Below are 10,575 nucleotides of genomic sequence, written 5' to 3'. Positions count from 1 at the left end.
TGATAACATGACATACTGATAACAGATATAATTGATAACATGAGTGACTATATATGATATTCCTGAATCTGATGGAACTAGCTGAGTTCCATACTGTATCTCAGTTGACTACATCTGACAGTTTTGAAATCTGAAGAACTATCTGCGTTCTTGACTGATACTGATACTAAAACTATAGGAAGTAGTCATCTAACCGACGTGCCCTAAATGACGCATTATAGCTGAATTGGGGAACAATCTATGCCCTGATTGGAAGGGTGTCAATACCACACCACTGGTAAGGACAACATACGAGTGACCCTAATATAACAGGTAACTCTAATGAGAACGATGAGAACCCTCATATAGTAGGTTAAGCTATCTCATGTACCCTCATAAAGCAGGCTATGATGTCTCAACCTATGTTGGATATATGGTTCTTGAACGCAAGGATTTCTCCTAAGAATCACACCATCATATAACAGGTAAGTACCTATCCTTGGGTTTGCTCGGTGCTAATTTCTACTCCTATTTGAATAGACACTGAACATGATTTAATGAATTGCACATGGACTCAGTTACTGAATTTCGTTGGCTGATGGGATACTACTAATATCTGAAAACTAATCGAGTTCATGAGATCATCGAGATTTCCTGAGTCATAAGACTGTCTAAAGTCTAAGGATCATAGCTTGACTGAGAGTATCGTGAAAACATTACATGGATTTAGTCACATAGCTAATATTTCGTGTATAAGTAACCCCAGGACTTGATAGAAGGAAATTGACAAAGCATGACTTGCTTGAATACATAATAATCATGATAATGCATTTACTGAAATATTTCATCAAACATGTGATAGGCATAAACTTGTACATAAATGGGGATTTCATAACAACATGCTAGTGAGGCACTTTTCCTTCATTTAGGCATTAAATCAAACATATAGTAGGTATGGTATATGTAAACATTCTTTCACAACAATTACACATCATGGACATATTCTAGTTTCACTATTCAAGGGTTTAGTCATAGGGTTGCATGAATCTATATCTATAATAATTAAACCCACATTGAAATTGTCACCCAACATGGACTAGAATTCAATTTCTTATTTATCAACGTGAACAAGAATAGCCCAATCATGAAATCATAAGGAAAATTCATAACTTAAAGTTGGAAAAGGGATTATTGGACTTCATGTATGAAAGGAGTCCATGAATGAACACTATGCATACCTGGGTTAAGATTCTTGAACTTTAAGATTTGGAAATCCCTTAGTTCTTGAAGAAGATTAGATTTTATTCTTGGAGATTAATGTTGGAGAGAAACCCTGATATAGGTTATGAAGTAATAATGAACCAAATGGTTAAAATCGGATATAATTGGGTATATATATAGGTGGGTGGTAAATAACTAAAATACCCCTATTAAAATGACCTAAAAAAACTGAACGGGACCTGCTACGGTGGGTGCGATGGTTCGTCTTTGAGTTGACGATCCATCGGCCCTGCTCGTCACTTCTAGGCAGAATAGTGTCTCACTGTTTTGGCTATGATGTCTTGGACGATGGTGCATCGCAGGTTCGACGGTTTGTCAACATGACCGTCATACCTTATCCCAAAGATGGCCTCACTGTTTCCCTTACGACGGCCTGAGCGATGGTCCGTCGGCCTGGGCCGTCCCTCCTATGCAAAAGGTAGTTCTCACTGCCTTGCTGTGATGGTTCGTCTCTAGTCCGATGGTCCATCGCTAGTCCAACATTCCGTCGACCTCACGTCACATCTGGGCAGTTTTAGCCTTCTGTATTTTGGCCATAACTTTCTCCTCCGATGCTAGATTTGGCGAAATTGGTATCGTTGGAAAGATAATTCAATTTTCCACATGACAAAAGTTGAAAATCTTAAAAATACCACGTGTAAAAAAGTGGATTTATCTTTCAAGCAAAGTTTCTACCATTCTTGAGATAATTTCAAGCTAGGAAAAAGTACAGGGTGTTACAATAACCCAAGTCGCCGTATTGTAAAAGTGGACTCTATCCACAAGCCATCTTGTTAGAAAAGTGGACTCTAACTACAAGACATATTATTAAGTAAGTGGACTCTAACAACAAGCCATCGTTTCCATTACTAGTCAACATTGGGACTCTAAACCTTTGTCCATGCATTCACATCCATTCAATTCAACATTTACGGACTTTAACCCACTTAGTCATTTCAAGCTATAAAGGCCACAAGTCAATACCATACATGACCACAAGGTCTTCATAAACCATATATAAATCAATAAATTTAATAGGCCAATGATTTAGTTTCAACCACCATTCAAATCAAACTATATCAAACCATTCATTCTTCATTAGTATTCATACATCAACCTTTAGTTCAAACACAATTCAGTTTCATGCTTAGGGATTCAAACCCCTTTTTATCTACTTCAACCACCAAGGTTACCAATTTACTTCATACATGGCCAACAGGGCCTTTACAAACTTGTTTACCAATCATTTTTACTAAATAAGCCATTGCCAATCATTAACATGTGACTAGTTATTTCTAGTAGATATTTACGCAAACACCTTGAGAGCATACCTTTACTATGACCAAAACCAAAGTGAAAACCATCAATATTAGTGTTACTCATGCCCACCTTGTTAAACCATAATCAATAAGCACTCACATATGACAATCATCACCGAAAACATATATAGACACAGGTTTAAGAAAGAGTTAACATTACCCATCACGATACATCAAAACCCTTAACATTTATTTCAAAAACCACTATTAAAGATTCATAAACAATGGTTAAATAACCTGATATTTGAGAAATAATAAGGGAAAAGTCACATGCCTTATACAAGATGATTCACGGAAGTATTCTTGGTCCTCAAGCCTCTAGATGGAAACCTCTTGAAACCCTAGCTTCAATCTTGAGAGAGAAGTTTGGAAGAGTGCTTGGAATGTTTTTGAACTTTTATATATAAAGAATGAATGACCAAATAAGGTTATAAGTCATGGTCTATAAGGGTTTAGGAGTGGGAAATGTCTAAAATGCCCTTAGTTTAAAAGCTAAAAGTTACACCTAGGAGTGTACGAGTTCCACACCCAAACCATACTCTAAGGTACAAGTGGTACCCTAACTCGTACCCTAGGGTTCACCATAGACCCCTAAACTGTTCAACATATGACAATTATAAGCTAACTCGTACCTTAGAGTCTAATGGTACCCTAAACCATACCTTAAGTCGTACCTTTGATGGATTCTACTAGGCTAAGCATTTGGAATTAGACGACTAGGAAACGTACTACCCGTACCCTAACATACAATTTGGGAGAGGCTAAACCATACCTTGGACAAAATGTAACCCTCACTACACTACCAACATATGAGTGAGAGGAATTCAAGTTGTATCCAAGGGTACAACTAGTACCCTTGAGTCGTACCTTGCCCAGAACTTTAACCAAGGGAATTTTTCTAAGGGTCCAAAGCCTAGGTGTTTCAACCTCTCCTACTTGGATCATTCATCCTCGAGTGATGGCAAGCAAAAGCATGAGTTAACACATTATTACATATTAACCTCATATTTAACCAAGTTAGAACACAGAGAAATAGAATAAGGATAGGACACATGCTGTGATCATTATCAATCATCCATTAATTGAATTGACTTTTGGACTAGAACCTATAGTCTATCAAAACATTTTCTCAATTAAAAGTTTAGGGACTTTAACCCTTTTGCCTTTCAAGGACATAAATAAAGTTACAAAGATTAAGACTTACCTCAAGCACGAGTTTCCAAAATGGAAAACAAATATTTATCCTTGGACTTCATGTCCTCTTTCGCCTCCCAACTAGCTTCCTCAGACTTTTGGTTCCTCCATAGAACCTTCACCAAAGCCACCTCTTTCATTTATAACTAGATAATTTGTCGATCCAAGATCCTCATGGGGACCTCCTCGTGGGACAAAGAGTTCGAAATACCAACATCTTCCAAGGGAAAAACAAATGAAGGGTCACCTATACATTTTTGTAACATGAATAATTAGAATATCGGATAGATAAAGCTCAAACTAGAGGGCAAGTTTAATTCGTAGGCAACATTACCAACCCTCTTCAAAATCAAATATGGACCAACATATCGGGGGCTCAACTTCCCCTTCTTACCAAACCACATTACTCCCTTCATGGGAGATACCTTCAAGAATACCCAATTGCAAAAATTAAACTCAAAATCCCTACACCTAAATCTGCATAGGGCTTTTGTCAACTTTGAGTAGCTTTTAACCTATTAGGAATCACCTTTACCTTTTCCAAGGCTTGGTGAACCAAATCGGGGCCAAACAACTTACCCTCACCAACCTCATACAACCCTATAGGAGATCGACATCTCCTTCCATACAATGACTCAAAATGAGCTATACCAATGCTAGAGCGTTAATATTATTATAAGAAAACACAATCAAAGGCAAATGGTCATACCAACTACCACCATAATAAATCACACAGGCAAGAAACATATCTTCCAATGATTGGTTAGTCCTCTTTGCTTGTCTATCCATTTGTTGGTGGAAAGCAATACTAGGACACACCTTAGTTCCCAAACCTTTCTGAAATGACTTCCAAAAATGCGATGAGAATGGAGTACCATGATTTGAAATGATAGAAATTGGAGTGCCATGCAACTTCATAATCACTGGATGATACAACTTAGCATAACTCTCCTCTAAATAACTAGTCCTCACCAGCAAAAATCGAGTGGACTTGGTTATTCTATCCATAATGACCCAAATAAAATCACATTAATTTTGGGAACTGGGAAGACTGGTGACAAAATCTATATTAATCACTTCTTACTTCCATTCGGGAAACTCTATCTGTTGATACGAATAATTGGGTCTCAAGTGATCAACTTTCACCAGTTAACACACCATACACTTAGCCACATAGCTGGCATTAATCCACCAATAGAACTCTTTAAGATCATGATACATCTTTGTAGAACTAGGATGAATAGCATACCTCAATCAATTAATATCGGGAACACATAGCATACCTTGGTACCTCAAGATACCATCACCTCCAAATGTAAAATTGATAACCTTTTGTTGACCCATATAACTCTTAATTTTTATCAAACCAGGATGTAATATTTTTTTTTCCTTTATCTTTACAACAAGGGAAGATTGCGATACTAGATGCACAAACACACCACCATCCTCAGAGTCCATGAAACAAACTCGTCAATTAGCCAAATGATGAATGCACTTCACCAACTCTCGGTTATCCTCATACATATGAACTAAACTCCTCATGGATAGCCTACTAAGAGCATCAACAACTACATTAGCTTTACCTAGATGGTAAGAGAGGCTCATATAATAGTCCTTTAGCAACTCAAGCAATCTCATTTTTCGGAGATTTAACTCCTTTTGAGTGAACACATACTGTAGGCTCTTATCATCGGAAAATAAGTCAACACAAGCCCCATAGAGATAATTACACCAGATTTTCAATGCAAATATCACAACCAATAACTACAAATCATGAGTAGGATAGTTTTTCTCATGAACTTTCAACTGCCTAGAAGCATAGGCCACTACCCTACTATGTTGCATCAACACACAATTGAGCCCAACATGAGAAGCGTCATAATACACTACAAAACCATCATTACCCTCGAGCAAGGTAAAAACTGGAGCCGAAGTTAATTTATCCTTCAACTTCTTGAAACTACCCTCACACGTATCCGACCATAAGAACTTGACCTTCTACTGGATTAACTTAGTCAATAGAGTAGCTATCATCAAAAAACTTTCCATAAATATCCTATTATAATTGGATAGACCCAAGAAGCTGTATATATCGGTTGGAATCGCAGGTCTAGACCACTTCTTAATCACTGCAACCTTTTATGGATCTACCATGATCCCTTCACTGGAGATAACATGACAAAGAAAAGTCACAACCTTTAACTAAAACTCAGACTTTGAGAACTTAGCATACAAATAATGATCCTTAAGGTTTGCAGCATAACACGGAGGTAATTGACATAATCCACCTTATACTTAAAATAGACAAAGATTTCATCAATGAAGACAATGAAAAACAAATCCTAAAATGGATGGAAAACCCTATTAATCAAATCCATGAATGCCGTTGGGGCATTGGTCAACCTAAAAGGCATGATTAGGAACTCATAGTGACTAAACCGGCTCCTGAAGGCAGTTTTAGGGATATCACTTCCTTAATCTTAAGCTAGATAACCCAACCTAAGATCAATCCCAGAGAAATACTTCACACCTTAAAGCTGATCAAACAAATCATTGATCCTAAGAAGAAGATATTTATTCTTTATGGCCACCTTATTCAACTGATGATAGTCAATGAACATTCGAAGAAAACCATCCTTCTTATGCACAAAAAATATGAGAGCACCCCAGGAAGACACACTATGATGAGTAAAAACTTTATCTATAATATCCTTTAGTTGCTCCATAAGCTCTTTCAACTCTGCCGGAGCCATTTTATAAGGAGGGATAAAAATTGGATGAGTGTTCGGAACAAGATCAATTCTAAAATCAATTTCCTTATCGGGATGAATACTAGGAAGGTCATTGGAAAAGACCTTAGGAAAATCATTAACCACGAAAATAGATTCTAGAGAATGACCTTTCGAGTTAGAATCTTTAACTCAGAACAAATGATACAAATACCCTTTAGAAATTAACTTTCAAGCCCTAAGATGTGAGATAAAACTCCCTTTAGGCACTAAATAATCCCCTTCCCATACAATGACTGACTCATTATGGAATTTAAACATGACCTTATGGGTCAAAAAATCAAAGGACACATAGCACGAATGCAACCAATCCATCCCCAAAATATCATCAGAATCAACCATGTCTAACTTTATCAAGTCTACTAGAGATTTTCTTCTACCAACAGCTACCACACACCCCTATATACTTTTTTAACAGCCATAAAGTCTCCTACCAGGGTAGAAAAAGAAAAAGGAATAAACAGACACTCAGGACCTAAAACAAAATGCACAACCATAAATTAGGTCACATAAGAGAGAGTAGACACTGAATCAGTCAAACAATGGATATCATAGGAGAAAATTCTCAATATACATATAGCAATATCTGGAGAAGCCTCAAACTCCTGGCAAGTAACAAGTGTATATAAGCGATTTCATCTAGTGCCAGTACCAGAAATAGATATAGAAGCAACACTTTTTGATGCAGGAGTAGACAAAGTAGCAATAGGAGCCCTATTGGCCCAAAAGGCCATAGGAGAAAGTCTCTCACACTGCATGTGCCTAGTATGAGCACATCTAAAACATTTATTTCTCCTCTTCTAATAATGGTCAGGATGATGATGACCACAGAATCTATAAGATGTGTGGGATAGAGCCAATTTAGCCCCACTAGCCTAAGATTGGGCACCTTGTACCCTTGGAACATTAGCACTTTGAGAATGTCTATCTCCCGATAGCCTCGAAGAGGGAATACTAGCTGTAGAATAGGAATTAGGACTCACCCAATTCTTTCTATCCATTAAACTTTGGGCCTCTACTTTTATCAGAAAATCAAGACCTCTTGCTTTGTCTCTCAGTAATATCAACTTGTTTCTTTTTCTCTTCCTCATCTTGTTGTATGTACACAAACAATCTGGAGAAATCCATATCTTTTATCAAAAAAGCCATCTTACTCTTAAGGACCAATTGGTGAGATAATCTCGAGGCAAACTTTCTTATTCAAGCCTTCATATTCGACACCATCTCTAGAGCATACCTAGACAATTGGTGAAACTTCATGGCATACTCCTCGATTGATATTTTTCATTACATTAGCTTTACAAACTCCTTTCTCTTTGCTTCCCTCAATATTATAGGAAAGAAGCGGTCTAGAAACGAATTAGCAAAATCCTTCCACAAAGATGACTCATCAACATCACCCCTTATCCATTACCACTAATGGTAAGCAATGTCCTTCAAATTATTGGATGAAAAATCCACCCCTTCCACATTAGTGGCATGTATAACTCTAAAAATATTTTCCATCTCATCAAAAAAAACTTAGGGATCTTTCTCCACCTTAACACCGATAAAGGTTGGAGGACTCAACCTCATAAATTGGCCAACCCTTGAGACCTCAAAAGATGGAGTAGAAGATGCACCATGCTTAGCCTGAGAAGCTACCAACTGAGCAATCATATGGGTCGACTGAAGAAACTTATCATTTGTAACGTCATCTTGAGAAACTAGAGAAGGACTAGAGGGAACCGGTGGAACTCTTAAACCATCAGGTACCAGATCCCTAGACTGAGTATAGACTCTATAAGTAGAGCAAGTCCCATCAACATTATTCCCAGTCGGGATGGAAGGGTTTGCAAGAACTTCAAATCTTCTTGGAGGCATTATCTGAAAGAAGAGGAAATAGAGATCAGAAGGATCCAAGACCTTAAACTTGATAGCTTAAAATAAGACAACAAGAAGGTAAAACATTCATAAATGACTTGTAGCCTCTCTCTTATAAGTTTGGTGCACTAGATACCCGTAAAAGTAACTCCACTTGACACAACTTTATGGATACCCAACTGACCATGAACCTAGCTCTAATACTAACTTGACACATCCTAAAATCGAGCCTTGTCTTATGGAAATATCAATCCCAAATAGGATCGGAGATCACCCCGTTAGCCCAACCTAACCATTACATCAATCCATAAACATCAAATAAACTTCGAACATATAATATAATAGCAGAAATAAGACTAATAAATATAACCTAAAAATGTCTAATCTTTCCATTCATGTTAACATACAATATCCAACCTTCCTAAGTCCACAATCCTTTACCAATCTGATGTCTATAGTATGTTGGGACATATCCCCGATAATAGCCAAAAACCAAGTCTAATAAAAGTCTATCATATAAGATAGAAAGACTATAAAATTTTTGCCTTCCAAGGTATGAAAGATCACTAGTTCAAGGTTAACACACGATCCGCTTATAAACCTGGTCACTACATAGGAAGAGAAGAAAAAGCTCTAGCTGTTGTGTCACATAGGGACATAATGTCCGGAGATGGTTGGTGGGTTAAGCAATAGCAAGTGACCAAGAGTAAGGATAAAATAGTGTCGTTATTTAATATTAGGTCAAACCATCATATGCCACCACATTCTTGCATGTAGACATATAGATATATGTAAATACATCAACTGTTAAGAGATAACAATGCCATAGCATACATTTTAAAGCACCCAATCATGAACCATGAAGTGGAGGACTTTAACCTTCTGCCTGCTTAGGTTATATCAAGCAAGAGGAATCTAACCCTAAGCCATCAAATTGTGCAAGTGGACTCTAACCACAAGCCTTTTTCTATATAAGTGGACACTAACCACAAGCCATATTATTAGATAAATGAACTCTAACCACTAACCATCTTATCAAACAAGTGGACTGTAACCACAAGCTATCTAATTATGCAAGTGAACTCTAACAACAAGCTATCATGTCCATTACTAGTCAACATTGAGACTCTAAATCTTTGTACATGCAATCATATCCACTCAATTCAATTTCGAGCCATCAAGGCCACAATTCAACACCATACATGATCGCAAGGTCTTCATGAAACACATATCAATCAATCACTTTAATAGGCCAATTTTTTATTTTCAACCAACATTGAATTAAAACTATGGTCATCAATACCTTTATTAAACCATTCATCCTTCATTAGCATTCATACATCAAGCTTTTGTACAAACATAATTCAATTTCATGCTTAGGGAATCAAACACCTTTTTAACCATTTCAACCACCAAGGTTACCAATTTACTTCTTACATGGCCAGTAAGGCCTTTATAAAGTCATTTACCAAACATTCTTACTCAATGAACCATTTCCTTAGTTCAAAACACCATAAATATATGACTAATTATTTCTAGTAGATATTTTCACAATCACCTTGAGGGCATATCTTTAACACGACCAAAACCTAAGTGAAAATCATTAATATTAGGCTTAATCATGATTTACTTGTTAAACCACAATCAATAAGCACCCACATGTTCCAATCATCACCAAAAGCATGTATAGACACAAGTTTTTTTAAAAAAAGTAAACATTACCCATCACTATACATTAAAAACCTCAACATTTGTTTCAAAAACTGCTATTAAGTATTCATAAACAATGTTTAAATAACATGATATTTGAGAAATAATGATAAGAGCATAGTCATATGCCTTATTCAAGATTATTCATGGAAGGATTATTGGTCCTCAAGACTCTAAAAGAACTCCTCTTAAAACCCTAGATTTAGTCTTGAGAGAAAATTTTTGGAGAGTGTTTGGAATGCTCTTGAACTTGTATATGTGAAGAATGAAGGGCCAAATAAGGTTATATGTCATGGGCTGTAAGGGTTTAGGGGTAGGAAATATCTAAAATGCCCTAAATATAAAAGCTGAAATTTGCACTGATGAGTGGTGAATTTACCACTCATTTTTACTAAAATTCATCCACATTACCATAATAAAACATATGTGTGATTAAATGCACTAATATTCACATTTTTTAG

This window comes from Capsicum annuum, chromosome 8, assembly GCF_002878395.1.
Source record: "Capsicum annuum cultivar UCD-10X-F1 chromosome 8, UCD10Xv1.1, whole genome shotgun sequence".
NCBI classification, from domain to species: Eukaryota; Viridiplantae; Streptophyta; class Magnoliopsida; order Solanales; family Solanaceae; genus Capsicum; species Capsicum annuum.
This window is presented reverse-complemented; position numbering follows the sequence as displayed.